Source organism: Bos taurus, chromosome 1 (assembly GCF_002263795.3).
Source record: "Bos taurus isolate L1 Dominette 01449 registration number 42190680 breed Hereford chromosome 1, ARS-UCD2.0, whole genome shotgun sequence".
Lineage (NCBI taxonomy): Eukaryota > Metazoa > Chordata > Mammalia > Artiodactyla > Bovidae > Bos > Bos taurus.
In genome coordinates, this window is record NC_037328.1 from 108,781,964 (window position 1) to 108,802,107 (window position 20,144).

Consider the following 20,144-nt stretch of genomic DNA (forward strand, 5'->3'; position numbering starts at 1 on the left):
GAGTTGAATCAGTAATTTAAAAAAAGAATTCAGCCACTAAAAGGATGCAATGATCCTTTAAAATGGTACAGTAACTTGGGAAGACAGTTTGGAAATTTCTTACAAAACTAAACAGACTACAATCCAGCAATCACAGCCCTTAGTATTTACATAAAGGACTTGAAAACTTATGTCCACACAAAACCCTGCACACAGATGTTTATAGCAGCTTTATTCATAATTATCAAAACCTAGAAGCAACCAAGATGTTCTTCAGTAGGTGAATGGATGAACTGTGGTAATGCAGACAATGGAATATTACTCAGCATTAAAAAGAAATGAGCTATCAGGTCATGAAAAGACGTGGGAGAAACTTAAATATGAATTACTAAGTGAACAAAGCCAGTTTGAAAAGGCTGCATGCTGTGTGATTTCAACTGTGTGACATTCTGGAAAAGGCAAAACTATGCAGACAGTAAAAAGATGAGTGGTTCCCAGGGCTTGGAGGTAGAAGGGATGAATTAGGTCATGGGATTTTTAGAGCAGTGAAAGTACTCTACATGATACTATAATGGTGCCTAACACGATACATTTGTTAAAACCCACAGAATGTACAACAGCAAGAGTGAAACCTAATGTGAACTATGGACTTTTGGAGATAATGATGTGTCAATGTAGATTCATCAATTGTAACAAATGTACCACTCTGTGGAAGATGTTGATGAGGAGGGAGGGTGGGGAGAGACAGGGAGTTTATGAGAACTCTGTTAATACTTTCTGCTCAATTTTGCTATGAACCTAAAAATGCTCTTTATAAGAAAAAGTCTATTTAAAAAAAAAAAAACAATCCTTGATGGCATTACATTTGTTTTACCGAATATTTGAAGATAATAAAAATCTTTAAATAAGATGTTAACAGACTGAATCCAGCAATCTATTGAAACTTAAGGAAAAAATTAAGATTCATTGCCAGAATGAAACAATGTTTAGCTTAAGAAAATCTATCAATGTAGGAGCCAGTTTAACATGTTAAAAAAGGAAAATACATAATTATTTCCATAGACATAGAAGACTCATTTAATAACTGTAAAGCCCATTTATAATTAGAAAATAAACTCTTAGCAAAGTAGAAATAGAAGAGAAAGCTTAGACCTCATAAAAGATGTCCTCCAAAAAATTACAGCAAGCATTATACTTAAAGATGAAACATTAGAAGGGTTTCCTCAAAATTAAGAAAAATTCAAGGATTTTCATTATCAGTTCTTCTATTTAACCCAAGATCTTAGCCCTCAAGATAAGACCAGAGACCACTATGCAATGTATACTGTTTGGAAAGGAAGAAAAAAAGCTTGCCATTAGTTGCAGATAATATATATTGTTTGTGTTTGTATTTGTTTTCTGTTGCAGGGTAACAAGTTACCACAAGTATAGCAGCTTCAAGCAGCACACATTTATCATCTTATAGTTGGGTAGAATTCTGTTCTCTGCCCAGGATCTCAGATGATAGAAATCAAGGTGGCTCCTTGTTTCTATTCTCAGCTGGAGCTCAGGGTCCACTTCCATGCTCACATGGTTGTTGGCAGAATTAAATTCCTTGTGGTTGTAGGACTGAGGTTTCCATTTCCTTGATCATCTGGGGGCTGCTCTCAGCTCCCAGAAGCTGCCTGCAGTCCCTTGCTACATGCCCCAATCCATGACAGCGTACTTACTCAAAGCAACCAGGAGAATCTTTCTTTTCCATGGGCTAAGACTGAGTCTTTTGTGATACAAAAATAATGCGAGTGAATGTTGTCCCATCATCTTTGCCATATAAAATAACCTGTTCAAGGGAGTGACTATTCCACCATATTCACCGGTTCTGCCACACTTAGTGGAGGGGATTATAGGGGGTGGAAATACCAGAAGGTGAAAACCTAATGATCTTGGAGACTTTCTTAAACTTTTGCCTACCACAACACAGAAAATCCAAGTGATTATTTTAAAGTATTATACCTAATATGACATTTTAACAGGTTACTAAATATAAGATCAACAGATGAAAAATCAAAAGTATTTAGACAAGAATCATTTAATGAAAATGTATTTAAAAAGAAGTTTCCAATCTCAATATAAAACAAAACTACCAAGTATTTAACTAGGAAAATATTCTAACAAAAACAGTTTATGATCCAGAGGAAATTATCAAATTATAATGAAGGACATGAAAGGACATCAACACAAAAAGAGAAATATAGATCAATGCAACAAGATAGAAAACCCAGAGATAAACCCATGCACCTATGGGCATCTTATCTTTGACAAAGGAGGCAAGAATATACAGTGGAGCAAAGATGCATTCTCTTCAATAAGTGGTGTTGGGAAAACTGAACAGCTATGTGTAAAAGAATGAAATTAGAACACTTCCTAACACCATACACAAACATAAACTTAAAATAGATTAAAGGCCTAAATGTAAGACCAAAAACTATAAAACTCTCAGAGGTTTAAAACATAGGCAGAACACTCTTTGATATAAATCACAAGATCCTCTATGATCCACCTCTTAGAGAAATAAAAACAAAAATAAACAAGTGGGACCTAATTAAACCCAAAAGCTTTTACACAGCAAAGGAAGTCATAAACAAGGTGAAAAGACAACCCTTAGAATGGGAGAAAATAATAGCAAATGAAACAACTGACAAAGGATTAATCTCCAAAATATACAAGCAGCTCCTACAGCTCAATACCATAAAAACAAACAACCCAATCAAATAGTGGGCAGAAGAGCTAAACAGACATTTCTCCAAAGAAGATGTTGTTGTTCAGTCACTCAGTCATGTACAACTCTTTGCAACTCCATGGACTGCAGCACACCAGGCTTCCCTGTCCTTCACTATCTCCCAGAGTTTGCTCAAATTCATGTCCATTGAGTCAATGATGCCATCCAACCATCTCATCCTCTGTTGCCCTCTTCTCCTCCTGCCCTCAGTCTTTCCTAGCATCAGGTGGCCAAAATATTGGAGCTTCAGTATCAGTCCTTTCAGTAAATATTCAGGGTTGATTTCCTTTTCTATTGACTGGTTTGATCTTCTTGCTGTCCAAAGGACTCTCAAGAATCTTCTCCAGCACCATAGTTCAAAAGTATCAATTCTTTGGTGCTCAGCTTTCTTTATGGTCCAGCTCTCACATCTGTACATGACTATTGTAAAAATCACAGCTTTGACTAGACAGACCGTTGTCAGAAGAGTGATATCTCTGCTTTGTAATACACTGTCTAGGTTTGTCATAGCTTTTCTTTCAAGGAGCAAGCATCTTTTAATTTCATGGCTAGTAATTTTGGAGCCCAAGAACAGTGACAGCCCAAGTCTGTCACTGTTTCCATTGTTTCCCCATCTATTTGCCATGAAGTGATGGGACCAGATGCCATGATCTTAGTTTTTTTGTAAGTTGAGTTTTAAGCCAGGTTTTTCACTCTCCTCTTTCAACTTCATCAAGAGGCTCTTTAGTTCATCTTCGCTTTCTGCCATTAGGGTGGTGTCATCTGCATCTGAGGTTACTAATATTTTTCCCTGCAACCTTGATTCCAGCTTGTGCTTCATCCAGCCCAGCATTTTGTGTGATGTACTCTGGATATAAGTTAATTAACCAGGATGACAATACACAGCCTTGATGTATTCCTTTCCCAAATTTTACCTGGTGGCTCAGACAGTAAAGAATCTACCTGCAATGCAGGAGATGTGGGTTTGATCCCTGGGTCAAGAAGATCCCCTGGAGAAGAGAATGGCAACCCACTCTAGCGTTCTTGCCTAGAGAATTCCATGGACAGAGGAACCTGGCGGGCTACAGTCTATCTAGCAAAAAAAGACATACAGATAGCTAATAAACACATGAAAAGATGTTCAACATTGCTAATTATTAGAGAAATGCAAATAAAAATACAATGAGGTATCACCTCAAACTGACCAGCATGGCCATCATCAAAAAATCTACAAACAATAAATGCTGAAGAGAGTGTGGAGAAAAGGGAACCCTCTTGCACTGTTGGTGGGAATGTAAATTGATACAGCCACTATGGAGAACAGTATGGAGAGTCCTTAAAAAACTAGAATAAAACTCCCATATGACCCAACAATTCCAATACTGGGCATATACCCTAAGAAAACCATAACTGAAAAAGGCACATGTACCCCCAGTGTTCATTGCAGCACTATTTACAATAGCTAGAACATGGAAGCAACCTGGATGTCCATCGACAGATGAATGAATAAAGAAGCTGTGGTACATATACACAATGGAATATTACTCAGCCATAAAAGGAACACATTTCAGTCAGTTCTAATGTGATGGATGAATCTAGAGCCTATTATACAGAGTGAAGTAAGTCAGAAAGAGAAAAACAAATGTCATATATTAATTCAAAATTAAAAGATGCTTACTCCTTGGAAGAAAAGTTATGACCAACCTAGATAGCATATTCAAAAGCAAAGACATTACTTTGCCAACAAAGGTCCGTCTAGTCAAGGCTATGGTTTTACCAGTGGTCATGAATGGATGTGAGAGTTGGACTATGAATAAAGCTGAGTGCCGAAGAACTGATGCTTTTGAACTGTGGTGTTGAAGAAGACTCTTGAGAGTCCCTTGGACTGCAAGGAGATCCAACCAGTCCATTCTAAAGATCAGCCCTGGGTGTTCTTTGGAAGGACTGATGCTAAAGCTGAAACTCCAGTACTTTGGCCACCTCATGTGAAGAGTTGACTCACTGGAAAAGACTCTGATGCTGGGAGGGATTGGGGGCAGGAGGAGAAGGGGACGACAGAGGATGAGATGGCTGGATGGCATCACTGACTCGATGGACGTGAGTCTGAGTGAACTCTGGGAGATGGTGATGGACAGGGAGGCCTGGTGTGCTGTGTTTCATGGGGTCACAAAGAGTCAGACACGACTGAGCGACTGAACTGAACTGATGGGATCTAGAAAGATGGTACTGATGAACTTTTAGCAGAGCAGCAGTGGAGACAGAGACAGACATAGGGAACAGATTGTGGACACAATGGGGGAAGGAGAGGGTGGGACAGATTGAGAGAGTAGCGTGGAGACATACTCGTTACCGTATGTAAAATAGATAGCCAGTCAGAATTTGCTGACATGATTCAGGGAGCTCACACCAGTGCTCTGTGACAACCTAGAGGGGTGAGGGGATGAGAGGTGAGAGGGAGCTTCAAGAGGGAGGAGACACATGTAGACCTATGGCTGATCCATGTTGATGTATGGCAGAAACCAACACAATATTATAAAGCAATTATCCTCCAATTAAAAAGAAATATTTTTAAAAAAAGAAAGGACACCACAACAAGTAGATACATCTACCACAGTCACAAATGGCAAAACTTAATATTTTTGTTCATTTTCCTGGGGTTTTTTTGGCTGGGCTGCATGGCTTGTGGGATCTTAGTTCTCTGACCAGGGATGGAACCCAGGCCCTCAGCAGTAAAAGCACCAAGTCTCAACCACTGAACCACCAGGGAATTCCTCAAAATTCAATATTTTAAATAAGTCAGTTCTCTCCAAGTTAGTCAATAAATGCAATGCAGTTTCAAACAAAACCTCAACAACTTTTTTTTCCTGGAACTTGTCAAGTTCATTCTCAAAATATTAGCAAGTAACAAAAGGAATAGTACAGCTAAAAAAATTGAAGAATGAGGAGGAAGAGAAGGAGATAGGGACTCACACTTCTGGATAATGTGACTTACTAAGAAGGCTGGAGACACTAACATAATGAGTGCCAGGTATTTATAAAATAACAAGCCCAGGTAGGCAAATCAACCAAGGAACACATCCATGTGCGTGTCCTTACGTGAAAATTCCATTCATGGCAAAGGTGATATTACAGTTTAGACCAGTGAATGATGCTGGGACAACTGTCAATTGCTTTGGAGGGAAAAAAATCACTGTTTTACACACACACATACAAAATTATGGATGCCAAAGACCTGATGTGGAAAACAACATCTTAACATCTGTGGAAGAAGGTAAGAGCCTATTTTTAAGATATTGGAGTAGGACAGGAATTCCTTAAATAAGATATAAAAGTACAAACCATGAAAGAAAAGCTAAATCTGACTACACTGAAGTGTAAAATATATGTAGAACAAACGTCAACATACATGAAGTGAAAAAAACATGCCATAGACTGAGCGAAGAAATTTTCAGTATAAATACTTGACTACACCAACGGGTCTCCACCTCCTGCTTCCATTGGGTTTATCAGTGGAGAGCCCAGGGAGTGGAGATAGGCAAGTGCTGTGAGGTCAGGGCACGAATTCTCCCTGTATCTGTGGATGCCCTGTGACTGACAGTGACTCCCAACCAAAGACCACAGCTCCTGAAAGAGCCCTCTGCACACAGCCTCACTGTCTCCAGCTTCCTCCTCTCTACTGACTTAGGGGCACAAGTGCCCCACTGTTCGGAGCCCTTATGGTTTCCCTAAAGCCTGTCCACACCTTATTTACACTCACTTCCATTCGCCCAGTGTAAGTTTGCCATCTGTTCTCTGCTGGTAGAACTGGTATAAATGCTGCTGTTAACATGGTGTAGCCCTATTAGGTGGAGAAGGCAATGGCACCTCACTCCAGTACTCTTGCCTGGAAAATCCCATGGATGGAGGAGCCTGGTAGGCTGTAGTCCATGGGGTCGCTAAGAGTCAGACACGACTGAGCGACTTCACTGTCACTTTTCACTTTCATGCATTGGAGAAGGAAATGGCACCCCACTCCAGTACTCTTGCCTGGAGAATCCCAGGGACGGCGGAGCCTGGTGGGCTGCCGTCTATGGGGTCACAGAGTCGGACACGACTGAAGCGACTTAGCAGCAGCTTAGCAGCAGCCCTATTAGGTAAATTACCTAACCTGTCTGACTCCAGTTACTTCATCTATAAATGGTGCAGCCATGGGAATTAATCAATATGATTTACATAAGCTCCTCAGCACAGCTTCCAGCACATAAGCAAACAGTAAACGGTTGCTACTGTTGTCATGAGGGTGGTGGTTGTTATTGACATCACTGCTAATATTTCTTTGTTGCTGCCCAGTGATCTGAATAGCACTTAACCATGGGAGGGCAAAAACACCAAAGCTGAACCTGAGGTAGGATTCCTAAAACATAATTTGCATCAGACTTAAAGAATATTCCAGAGTTTTCCTGAGGTCACCATCATAATAAATGTGAACACTCCTTATGAGGCAGAATTTCCAAGTTTTCTTCTGTCCACTTAGGGTGAATGGGCCAGTTCACCTCTGGCGACAAACGAAAGCTTCATTATTTGCAAAGTCGGGCCCCACCAATCACTCACATTTCCCAGGCACACGCAGGTGTATGGGTTGCAGCAGTCAGCAATGCACTTCAAATGCGGGGCTCCTTAAACAGCAGCCAACGCAGACCAGTGGTGGGGGCCAGCCAGCACCCTCCCCTGTGTGCACCTCTCCTGGCTGCAGGCCCCAAGGGTTAATCCAGCCAACCAGTGACTATGCCATTGTTCCTTCCATACCCAATGACACTCATGTCCAGGCAGATTGTCCCCATTTAGGTTCAGTTTTACACATGTGTTTGTTACATACCACAAGTTACAACACAGAATAAAGGCTTTAGCTGTTATGATGTATGTAACTGCTTGTTTTAGCAACGGGAATTATGGGGACAAGATGTAGTAAACACTTGGTACCTTGCCGCCGGTAGAGGGAGGGACATTCTAAACTGTAGGGACAGTTGAATGTAGGAAGGACATTCAGATCATGTTTGCTGTAGGATATTTATTCTACCCTAATTATGTTAGAATGGTGTCTAAGATCTGTTGCAGTGGTAGAGCCTTAGACTGTGTGAAGGGTGAGGGAGGGAACCTGCCTGTGGTGATGGACAAGCTCTGTATCTTGATTGGGATGCTGGTAGTACGGATCCATACATTTGTCAAAACTCATGGAACTGCACATTTAAGACCTGGGCATTTATCTGTAGGCCTTAACTCAGTTGTAATTAAGGTCACAGAAACAGGTAGAGGAACAGAAAAGTTAAAACACAAGTTCTAAAAGGATACCTGTCAAAGTGTATCCTACTGCACCAATGTCTTCATGTGACAGAATAAAACCTTGGAATAGTTAGCAAATCAATCTGAACTCCCCAGGAGTTTGCTAAATAATTGTTGCTGAGAGGAGTTGACACAGAGACCTGTGAGTGGCCAAAGGGAGTCAGTCAACCATTGTGGATTTGTGGGGAGTAAACCACCCACAAAATTATAGGGTCAGTGCTTCAACTCTCTGTGCTCATTAGAATGGGGTTGACCAGTGACACCCTATCCTTTCTGGGAAAGGCTTCATCCCCCCCACGGATCTTTATTTTTCAGGAGTTTGTGCTCTAAATCCCTGTGATTACCCCCACAGGCCAAAAAACAATGAGATGGATTCCTAGGTGGCTCAACAAGAAAACTTCAGATTGTTGACTGACAGCATATCCATCTAAAAGGGTGTCTTGATGGTGTGCTTTGTCCAGAGCCCTGGATGAGAGTGTTGAAGAAGCGTTTACCAAATGTTTAGAAGGCACATACAGGGCTAAGACCACCAGTAAGACAGGCTGCAGGCTCACAAGTCACATCACCTGAACAAGAATGAGGCCTGGGCCCAAGCCAAAATGTTAAATAAATGAAAAAACAAACTTCCATTAGGTCAAAAAAGCCAACTGCCAAATCCAGGGTGTGACTGGGGAAACTGGACTTGAGAGACATAAGCCCTATGGTTTTCCTTAATCACACTTGCAATTAGGAGCCAATGGTGGTACAACTGGTTACAAACTGATGGCATTGACAGACAAGTCCGCCAAACTCAACACTGACTGTTGTCTTTGGTTCCAGGTGCTGATTTTATAAGCAACATTGACAAGCTGGAGAGTGTGCCCGAGAGCAGAGTCAGGATGCAAAGAGATGTAAACACCTCATTCTACTGCAAACATTTTAGGAAACACGCTGCTTAACCTGAAGAAGTGTAGACAGTTACAGGTTAAGGGATTAAACATACTGATTTGCCCAGGTCTGAGAAGGTTTCCAGACAGAGCTTTCAGTTTCAAAACTGGGATAATCCCAGGCAAACCAGGATAAACTGTCAGTCTAGATCAAGGTGACAATGAGGGAAGAGGTGCGAAGACATATGACTGCTGCTGCTGCTAAGTCGCTTCAGTCGTGTCCGACTCTGTGCGACCCCATAGACGGCAGCCCACCAGGCTCCCCCGTCCCTGGGATTCTCCAGGCAAGAACACTGGAGTGGGTTGCCATTTCCTTCTCTAGTGCATGAAAGTGAAAAGTGAAAGTGAAGTCGCTCAGTCATGTCCAACCCTTAGCATGGACTGCAGCCTACCAGGCTCCTCCGTCCATGGGATTTTCCAGGCAAGAGTACTGGAGTGGGGTGCCATTGCCTTCTCCAGACATATGACTACTGACCTCCAAATATTCAGAAGGGTTTATTCTCAGCTGCCCTCAAGTGGACCAGATCACTGGTACGAGCTACCCAGAGTCAGAGCTGAACTCAAGGTAAGGAAAGCCCTGAGGTTCCCAGGGGGCTTTCTCAGAGAAGGAGCAGCACAGGGCAGGTCTGCATGAGGAGGGGTTCATAACCCTGGGGTATGAAAACCCTTTAAACACACACACACACCCCCAAGAAAATTCATCACGGCCACAACCTCTGCATTTAGCAATGCTTTTATTATATCAATATATATTATTATATATGTTAACATATACATATATGTATATGTTATAGATAATATATGACATGTTAATATATATTATTTTACATATTAATATATATTATTCTGTTGTCTCTGTTGTTTCTTATTATCTATCTATTGGCTGTGCTGGGTCCTCGCTGCTGTGCACAGGCTTTTCTCTAGTTGCAGCAAGCAGGGGCCACTCTTCGTTGTGGTGCCTGTCATTGCTGTGGCTTCTCTTTGTGGAGCATGGGCTCTGGGGCACACAGACTTCAGTTTTTGTGGCACACAGGCTTTGTTGTTCCACAGCACATGGGATCTTCCTGGCCCAGGGCTCAAACCCATGTCCCCTCATTGGCAGGCAAATTCTCAACCACTGGACCACCAGGGAAGTCCCTATACTATTATATTAATCACAACAGTGTCTTGATACATTTGGAAAGTGAGAGACATGATTTTTCTTTATACACAGAATGCTCAGCTCCCAGCTCCCATTTCTTTATATACAGAATGCTCAGCTCCCAGCAACCATGTAAGTAAGTTGTCCAACCCCACCCTCCTTCCAAGTCTGGCATCCTCAGGGGAAAGGGTGAGGCTGGATAAAGCTCAGGATTCCTTTCAACTCCACGGTAATCTGTGTCCAGGGCTTGGCATCATGCTTGAGCTATAGTTAGTGCTTAGGAAATGGTGGTCACCACTTCTCATTACTGTGACAGCAGCAGGGAGCACACTCCTGTCCTCCTTCAACCACTTCTTTTCCTTCCCAGCTACCACACTGCCCGAAGCAGAGCCCTTGTGGGTAACTGAGTAACCAGAAACCTGACGGAGGCCCTGCTGAGCAAGGGGTTTGTTTTCTCACAGAAGAGGAAGTCTGGAGATCAGCAGCTGCAGGGAAGTCATTAAAGAGGCAGGTCCCTTCTTTCTTCCTGCTCCAGCTTCCTCCGTGTGCAGCTCTTGTAGCAAAGTGGCTGCTACAACTCCAAGTCTTGCATCTGCATTCTAGGAAGGAAAAAAAGGAAAAGGAAAGGGATAAGAGCACCCCAGCTGAGCCAGACCCATCTAAAAAGCCATTCCCTGGAAGTCCCACACAGAAGCTCCTTGGATGTCATTGGTCAGTACTGGATCACACAGCCACTGTTGGCTGCAAGGGCATTACCATGGTATTTAGGGGACACATTGCCACCCCGAACAATACTGGGGTCCAGTTAGTAAGGAAGAAAAGGACAACGGATATTGGGAAGGCAGAGAACAGGCCTGCCTCAGCCACCTGCTCTGGGCATGTACACTTGTCACCTCCCTGGCCATCACCACTCCTTGGGGAACTAAAACATCACCATTCCTAGTGGCAGGGCCGGAGTCTGCAGCCCAACAGAGGGCAAGGAGGTCAAGAAGAGAGTGAGTGTCATGTCTTAGCAGGAAGTTCCATGATCCCCCAAAGCAGAACTGGTCACAGTTAACCCTGGGCCCGGGGAATTTTGTTTATGAAAACAGCACCGGTTGGAAATGGAAAAAGGATTGGGTAAGTCTTTTTTTCTTTTTCAAAACTGGTGGAATTAGCATAACTGTTACAAAGAATGTTCTACTAGAACCCTCTGTTCTAAAAAACAAAAATAAAGTGACTGAAAAGTGAGCCAAGAGGAGGCAGGCCTGGTGCAGAGTGAGTAATAATAGTACATGGTTTATACAGAGACTAAGAATACAAAAGAGCTTGTCCTGGTCAGATGATTCACAATTCTGACTCGCTTGCCTACTTGTGCCTAGAAGGTGCCAGCGTGTGTACCTGCATGAACCATACAGGTACCCAGATGAGGAAGCATGTGAAGATGGTGTTTACCATCCCAGCTGCAGATTTCTACACCAGCCTTCCTTGCAGTCTAGTCCCCGGACCTGGAACAGCACCACCTGGGGACTTGTTAGAAATGCAAACCCTCAGGTACATCCCAGACTTCCTGGGATTCTGCTATATGGGCAAGTTTCAGAATCACTAGCCTGGATCAATGGCTAATAGCAGGGAAATATTCAAAAACAGTTAACTGGTCTGTGATTTTCTACCATATAGAGATCACAAGAAAATTACAGTAAAAAATTAAATCAGGACTTCCCTGGTGCTCCCGTGGTAAAGAATCTGCCTGCCAATGCAGAAGACACAGGTTCAATGCCTGGTCCAGGAAGATCCCACATGCTGTGAAGCAACTAAACCCGAGCACCACAACTACTGAAGCCTGTGTGCCTAGAGCCCCTGCTCTGCAACAAGAGAAGCCACCACAAGAAGAAGCCTGCATACCACAGCTAGAGAGTAACCCACGTGCAGCAGCAAAGATCCAGCACAGTCCAAAAAAATAATAAAGGTACATTAAAAAAAGAAAAAGGTATCGAACACTTAAAAAAATTAAATCAGTCTTCTGCACTCTGTACAGTCTAAGTTCAGAAAGAATATAGGATATGAGATGAATTAGGAAAGCTTTCGCTATAGGCCTGCCATTGAATTTAAATTTCTTTTAACTTTTAAATCCTAATCACAGCATCTGTCTTAAAGGTCATAGCAAGTAATGACTTGTTTGCAGAAATTTATTTCATTAGGGTTTCGGCACCAAGTATAGGAATAAGATGTATCAAAAAGTTTTGCTTCCCTGGTGGCTCAGTGGTAAAGAATCCACCTGCCAATGCAGGAGTCAGGGGCTCGATCCCTGTTCCAGGAAGATCCCACATGCCACAAAGCCACTAAGCCTGTGCACCATGGCTGCTGAGTCTGTGCTCTAAAGCCGGAGAACCAGAAGTACGGAGCCCCTGTGCCACAATTACTGAAGTCCATGTGCTCTAGAGCCCGAGCTCTGCAACGAGAGAAGTCCCTGCAGTGAGAAGCCCTTGGACTGCAACAGAGAGTAGCCTCTGCTCAAAGCAGTGAAGACCCAGCACAACCAAAAATAAAAAAAGTTTTGCATGCTCCTAGTATTGTCATAGCTGCAATGCATGAGATAGGCCCCCGTTTTTACGTATCTGTTAAGGGGTGAATTGTGCTCCCCCAAATAGAGGTACCAAGGTAAAGTGAAGTCATTGAGATGGGCCCTAGTCCTATATGACTGGTGTCCTTATAAGAAGAGATTAGGACACCGACGTGCACAGAGGGAAGACCATGTGAGGACACCAGGAGAAGACAGCCGCCCACAAACCAAGAAGAGAGGCATCAGAAGAAGCCAATGCTGCCAAATCTTCATCTCAGACATCTAGCCGTCAGAAGTGGGAGAAAAATTTTTTTGCTATTTCATCCACCCAGCCTGTGGCACTTTGTTAGGGCAGCATAGCAGACCAATAATGTTACCAAAAGACTTGTGATAAAGCTGGGCCATGCCTGGCACTTCTGTTGTGCCAGGCATTCATGCTGTTCCAAATACTTCAGGCTTCCATGGTGGCTCAGATGGTAAAGAATCCACCTGTAGTGGCAGGATTCCTGAGTTTGATCCCTGGGTTGGGAAGATCCCCTTGAGGAGGTGGACATGGCCACCCACTCCAGTATTCTTGCCTGGAGAATCTCCATGGACAGAGGACCCTGGAGGGCTACAATCCATGGGGTTGCAAAGAGTCGGACACGACCAAGTGACTAAGCATGCATGCAAATACTTCTAGCTCCCCATCTCCTGGGGAACATAATGGTATTGTACCTTCCCACCCTCTGAAGAAGTTAGGCCCAGCCATCGGATGTGCTTTGGCCCATACAAGGTGAGCAGAAGTGAATGTCACTTCCAGCAGGAACTTCAAGAACCTGAGGACAGTTGTCCTTGCTCTCTTGCCCCCTCAGCCCCATCCAGGAGCCGGCACCTGAGGAAGCAGATATGGCAGCCCACTCCTGGAACCAGTGATATGGGCTGGGCTCCCAGCTAACCAGTAATGGACTTACATGGGAACAACAAATAAGCCTTTGCTATTTTAAGCCCTGAGATTACAGCATATTCATTATTGCAGTGAATCCTAGCCTCTCCTGACTGCTACATCAGCTTATTGACCATTTTAAATCTGAGTCATCTCCATTCAATTGTTTTAATTCAGATGATAGGAATAGCCATTAAATCATTGATTTGGGGGACATTTGGATTTTTTTCATACCTAAAATATGCATGCTCATAAGAGGGCACTGAGCTTCTTGTAGAAGGTGGGGAGATGTCACTGAGGTTAGTCCCAGGAAAAGACAATTAGCAAGTCTCCCTGCACTGAGTGGGCACAGCTAGAGTACAACCTCCTGTGTTCCAAACTGGCAGTTCCCTCTGATTATCATCTCCTTCCTCCCACACCAGGCATTTTACATAGAAGAGACTGAAGTCAGTCTGGGTGGTGAAGCTGGGACTAGACCTCCTCCCTCCTCCTCTCAGACCATAGCCCTGTGCACTAGACTGTACTTGCTAGTCCTGTAAGAATCAAAAGATAAGAATCTCATGCTAGCCAGCAACAGGACCTCCTAATCCTAAAACCTATTCATAATTCTGTTACCAATGAAAACCATTTCCAAAAAACATCTGTTTCCAAAACAAATATTCATATGACCCAACTTTTATGCTTTTTTCAGCCTAGGTGTACAGAAGTTCTGAGGAACCTCCAAGAACAAATCCCATTTCCAGGCCACCAGGTCTTCCAGCTGTTTACTTTACTCCAGGTGGCCCTACTGCTGCCCCTCGTTTGCTGGCTCAGGCCTCCCCTTCTGCCTGGACAGCCTGCCCCTTGATGTTCTCCCAACCTGCCGACTCTTCTAAACCCACCACAGACCCAGCCTGTCTTGAATGGTTTCCTACCTTAAAGATTCACAAACTGCTTCATCACATTCCAAAGAACACCAGCCTCTATGTATACAGATGGTGTAGGAGACTGTCCTATACGTATTACTCAGGTGATTTACTTCTCAGCACTTTGTTTTATTAGACTCATGCCGGGAAAGAAAAGCAGAATGTGAGATTTCTAACACACTGTCCTGTTATCTAGACTGCCATGGCTGGGCATAGGCCTTCCTCCGTGGTATGCAGAGTTGATTTCCCTGATAACATACTCTGTGCAAGTTTGATTGGTAAACATTAGTGCCATAAACAGAGTTTCATAGGTCACTTGCTCCAGGAAAATTATGGTATACAAATATTAACAACTACTGGGGATTTTTTCTTGGAAGAACCTAAAATTCTAAGTATTGCTACCAGAAAAAAAGAAAAAACAAACTTCCAAATCCTTTATTTCACTCTGTAATTAATACAGCATCATGTAAACTTTACAATTTCAAGCTTTATATATTTTTTGCTTGGAACATCAAAGCAGTCCCAATTCATAATTTATTTCACATCACAGTGTACAGATCACCAAATAGAATTTTAATTCATTCTCAGAATGGCAGACATCCTGTTTTAAGTGAGTGATGGGAAAACAAAATGCCATGCCAAGTTCACCAGAATATGTATAATTGGTCTACGATGATGCTGTGTTCTTAACTCAAGTGACATGCCAAAAATGACGGCTTACTTTGGAAAACTGCAACATCCAATACATGCAGTACTGACCATGTTCATTTCATTAAAAAAAAAATCCATCTGTTGTCAATTACATGTCAAACTCTCTTTTCAAATCTTTGCAAGAGAAGTTTTTTTTCCTCAAAGCTATACAATCTAAATTACTTTTAGTTTCATGGTGGATTTTTAAGGAATTGTTTCCTGCCCACAGTTGAGTGGAGCAGAGAGTTTCCTCACAATTCTATTCATCTGCTGAAGCTTGGCAATAACTCCATATCAAGAGTGGTTGAGCAGAGAGGCTGTTCACGCTGCGTGCTTTTGTTAACATCAGTTTTGAGATCTACAGATGATCTGAATACAGGCTTTTGCTTCAGAAGCCACCAGTTTCTGGTTAGTCTAAATGCTACTCACAGTGCCCCAAGGCTTGAGTTCCTCCTGGACCAGAGTTGGCCCATGGGGACCTGAAGTCCACTCAGGCTCACTGAGATGTGGAAAGAAGTGCCCCCGTGACAGAGGTAAGGCTTTAAAACCTTTTCCTGTATGCTCTTTGTAGCCAGAATTAAGTGCCACTTTCAGTAGTGGTGAGAGAGGCAGCCTGCTATTCTCCTCCAAAAACTAAATACTAAAGACTGATTGGTTCCCTCAGTATTCTTCTCTTAAGATAATCCCAACTTCCATAACCACAAAGTTGTGTTTTCTGGCCTTAATTAGCTTTGTTGCTGTAAGATAACCCCCTGCAGTCCATCTTGAGTCTCTCTGATTATAGAGCATACAGGATGGTGCTTGGAGAAAGAATGGACCAGACCCAGGGCTGAACCCTTCCCTTGAGCCCTCTAAGGATGCCACCTTGGGCCAGTCACCTCTCTCTGGCCCCCAGTTTATCCCTCTAAATTGTGGGGATTGAATGAGATAATTTTGTTACAGAAACCATCCACCACTGTGTTTTAAATACAACTCTCAAAAATGCTACTTTCTTTCCCCAAATCATTACTGTAGTGAAAGTCAGTTGTCTATAACTGTGTGTCTAAAGTGATCATCACCAGCCACTAGTGACTATGCATATTTAAATCAATCAAAATTAAATATCCTTTAAAATTCAGTTCTTCAACTACACTACCCCCATTTCAAGCACTAAATAGTCACCTGTAGCTTGTGGCTACCATACTGGATTGTGTAAACATAGAACATTTTCATCAGAAAATTCTATTGGATAGTGTCAGTTTTATTCATTTGGATTTCAAGGCTTCCAAACATCCACATCAGTCTTTACCTAAACTACATCATGGGAAATCTTTCCTTTGGTAACAGGAATAAATGCAAGCCCTTTGTTTCCTATCACATCTCTTTTAGAAGAAAACTAGTCTCCAGTTGTGTATCTCAAAGAACTCAGCCTCACTGGATTCAGGCTAGAAATGCTCTCTCCTTATCCTCAGAGATTCAGAAAACAACTATTAGCTGTCCCACCACAGCCTAGACCTATATCTAGGGTCATGGGCACTGTAGCCTCTGCATTGTCCTTGAGAGTCTGGGGGGGGTGTGGGCACAACATGGAAAGCTCCAACCCTTCTCTTGTTCCCAAAGCAAAATGCCCTCTCTGGGGACTCACTGCAGCCAGTAGGAACCTCAGGTAGCTTATGAGCCCCTGTGTAGGACATGGTGAGTCCCCCACAAGTCCCTGGCACCCTCAAGGGAGAAATGAGGAAGCCACAAGTCTAGGACAGCAGATGGAGTGACCCAAGCCTCTGTTCTTTCCACCACCAGCAAAGCATCTCCCTCCAGGGGTCTCAGGAGAGACACTGTGGACCACCGACACAGCATGGAAAATGTGGAGGTTTGCAGGGTGAACCCAAACAGAAGTGAAGAGGTCACTTGGAGCATACAAGATCGAACCCAAAGAACCAGGTGAGCTGAATTTTCTCCACAAGCGTTCCTAGTTCCAGGGCTGCAGATAGGAGCATCTCAGTCACACCTGAATTGAACTGAACTATGATGAAGCAGCTTTCAGTAGCCAAGGATTGATTATGCATATTCTTCCAATTCCACCAACATTCACTGATACCAGGGAGAAGAATAAAAAAGGAATATAGACTCAATGTCAGTAGCTCCAATAAAAGATGAGAAAAAGGAGGCCAAAAGTAATAGCTGAAATTTTATTTAATGACCCAGCAGTTTTTAGACCCTGCTATTGCTAAAGCTGAAACTCCAGTACTTTGGCCACCTCATGCGAAGAGCTGACTCATTGGAAAATACTCTGATGCTGGGAGGGATTGGGGGCAGGAGGAGAAGGGGATGACAGAGCATGAGATGCCTGGATGGCATCATTGACTCGATGGACGTGAGTCTGAGTGAACTCCGGGAGTTGGTGATGGACAGGGAGGACTGGCGTGTTGCGATTCACGAGTTCGCAAAGAGTCGGACATGACTGAGCGACTGATCTGATCTGATCTCTCTACATCATTTGTGAAAATTTCACAGCTGATTGCATTAGTTTCAAGATTACACCTCAATTTTTAAAGTAAATAATAATCACAATCACAGCCATTACTGTGAAATGCCTTACGTGTGTGTAGATATTAGTGCCCAGGAGCCTCACTGACAACCCTGTGAGGGAGGTCATACCCCCAAGGCCTGGGGTCGGGGTGAAACAATTGGCCTCAGCTCACACTGGTGCAGCTGCTCCTCACACCGGGCAGCCTAGCTCCAAGTCTGAGCTCTGAGCCTCTGTGCTGTCTGCAAATGGAATAGAAACGAACCAAAGACGTACAGTTTGAATACGCCCCTCTTTCCCCAAGCTCCCTTCCACTGTTAGCAGCTTCTGACTGTCCTAGAGACAATCTGGGCGAATGTCAGGATCCAGAAAGGAGCAGTTGGGGTTTTACATCATGTGTGTGTGTGAGCTAAGTCGCTTCAGTCATGTGCAATTCTTTGCGACCCCATAGCTCCCCAAAACCTGCCAGGCTCCTCTGTCCATGGGATTTCCTAGGCAAGAATACTGGAGTGGGTTGCCATTTCCTACTCCAGGAGATCTTCCCAACTCAGGGATCCAACCCGTATATTTACAGCTCCTGCATTGGCAGGCGGGTCACTTGTGTATAAATTGATAAATTGGGGGTTTTCATCTTTACTGTCCCTGAAGTCAACTTTGCTCCCCAAGCCTCCACGGGGAAGAAAACATTATCATTAAGGATACTCGAGATACCCCATCTGCCCCAGCAGTGCTCATGGATCCTACTCTGAGCCACAGCCTGGATTCCAGTCTCTATCTTAGGGGTTCCTTCTCTTCCCCAGGGTCTTTCCTCCCTCCCATTCCTCCTGAGCCTGCTCTTCTTAGAGGAGAGCCTGAGGCAGTGCAGCTGACTGCTGTCCAGCCTAGGAACAGTCACTTCTCCTCCCGGCTCAAAGCTTGGCCTGGCCCCCATAGCTGGAGAGGTAGGGAGTTGTTGGGGGAGAGGGTCTCCCTTCACCACCTGGTTTATCCCAGTGTTGGTGGAATCTGCCAATACTGTCTTCTCAGGTCGGAGGGAGGTCGGGTGTTCCCTGGCCTGGCATGAGCAGACCCCCACGGGGCAGCCTTAGAGCTCTTTGGTTCCTGCCAGTAGTACCTGCCTCAGCAATCCATTAGAAATTTTTCAACTGGGACAGCAAAATCATGCTTCAGTTAGCTTAAACAATAAAGTTGACTCACTGGTTCCTATAACTGAAAGGTCTGGATAGGGCAGGCTTCAGGAAGATCACGAGCCAGCAGGTCAGTAATGTCTCAAGGACCTGGCTTCTTTCTATGCCTCCTCTCTGCCTTCATCCTGACTCCCACTCTCCTGAGGATGGCAAGATGGCACCAACAGCTTCCGGGGCCATGGCTTCTTCTCAAAGTCACAGCAAGAGAGGGAAGAACATGGTGTCTTAGAAGAGCACAAGAGCTCCTCTCCAAGACCCCATCAGCAGCTCTTCATGATTCACTCTCTGTGTGGTCAGGCTGTTCAAGATGGCTGCTCTCCTGCTCTCTGTCCATCCCCTGCTTGACCAGTTCCTGCTTCTCTCATATCACTATCTAGTCTCTTTAATCATAAGGCCCAATCAATAACTGTCTGCGTGCTTGCCCCTTGTCCCAGCCACTGGTTTCCCTGGTAACTGATGAGCCAACTTGATGTTAATTCCCCATGTAAGCGTCAACCTCTTTTTTTTCCTCTTCCCCATAGCAAGACTACAGCCGTGTCCTATCTGCCGTATGGGGTAGGGGGTGTCTCTCCAGGACATAAGGCTTCAGACTTAGATAAGCTCTGCTATCTGATAACCCCTGATGTCTTGCTCTCTGTATTCAGGCTCTTTCTTCCGTCTCATGGCTGGGCAGCTCCAAGGCTTGCAGGCCTGCAGGATGCAGCCCAGCACATGCCCAAATAGGTCCCCAAGTCTATGCCGAAACCCACACACGCCCAGGGGTGTGAAGGTGGAGTGAAGCATGTTCAGCAGCACTGGGGAAGGGCAGGGAATGACGAAGATCAGAGCAGCATCACCCAGAGGAAGAGGAGTCCCTGCTGGGAGACCCCAGCCTTTTTTGTCCTTTTGCTTTTCTTAGCTAGAAAAGATGTTTTCCTCCATTTTATTTGATGACATTTTCACAGAAACATGTTAGTATTTACTAATAAGTCAGTAAGAGACTGCTGGTCAAAAGTCAAACTGAAAGTTTCATTAACAATTAATTTACAAACTCCCCATTGTCCTAGGGATCCCAGGGTAGAGAATCTGGACAGTATTCTGGGCTGGATCTGTAGAGAAACAGAGCTCTTCCAGCTTCTGTAACCTCAGATGACAGCTCTTCTGGCTGAATGCCCACCTGACTCCACCTGTTCTTAGGTGTATTCTTGGGGCTTGGATAAAGAACGGGGGGCCTGTAGCTCGTGGAACTGGCTCCTGAGTCCTCATACACACCCTCTACAAGCCGGGAGAGCTGGGGATGGCCATGGC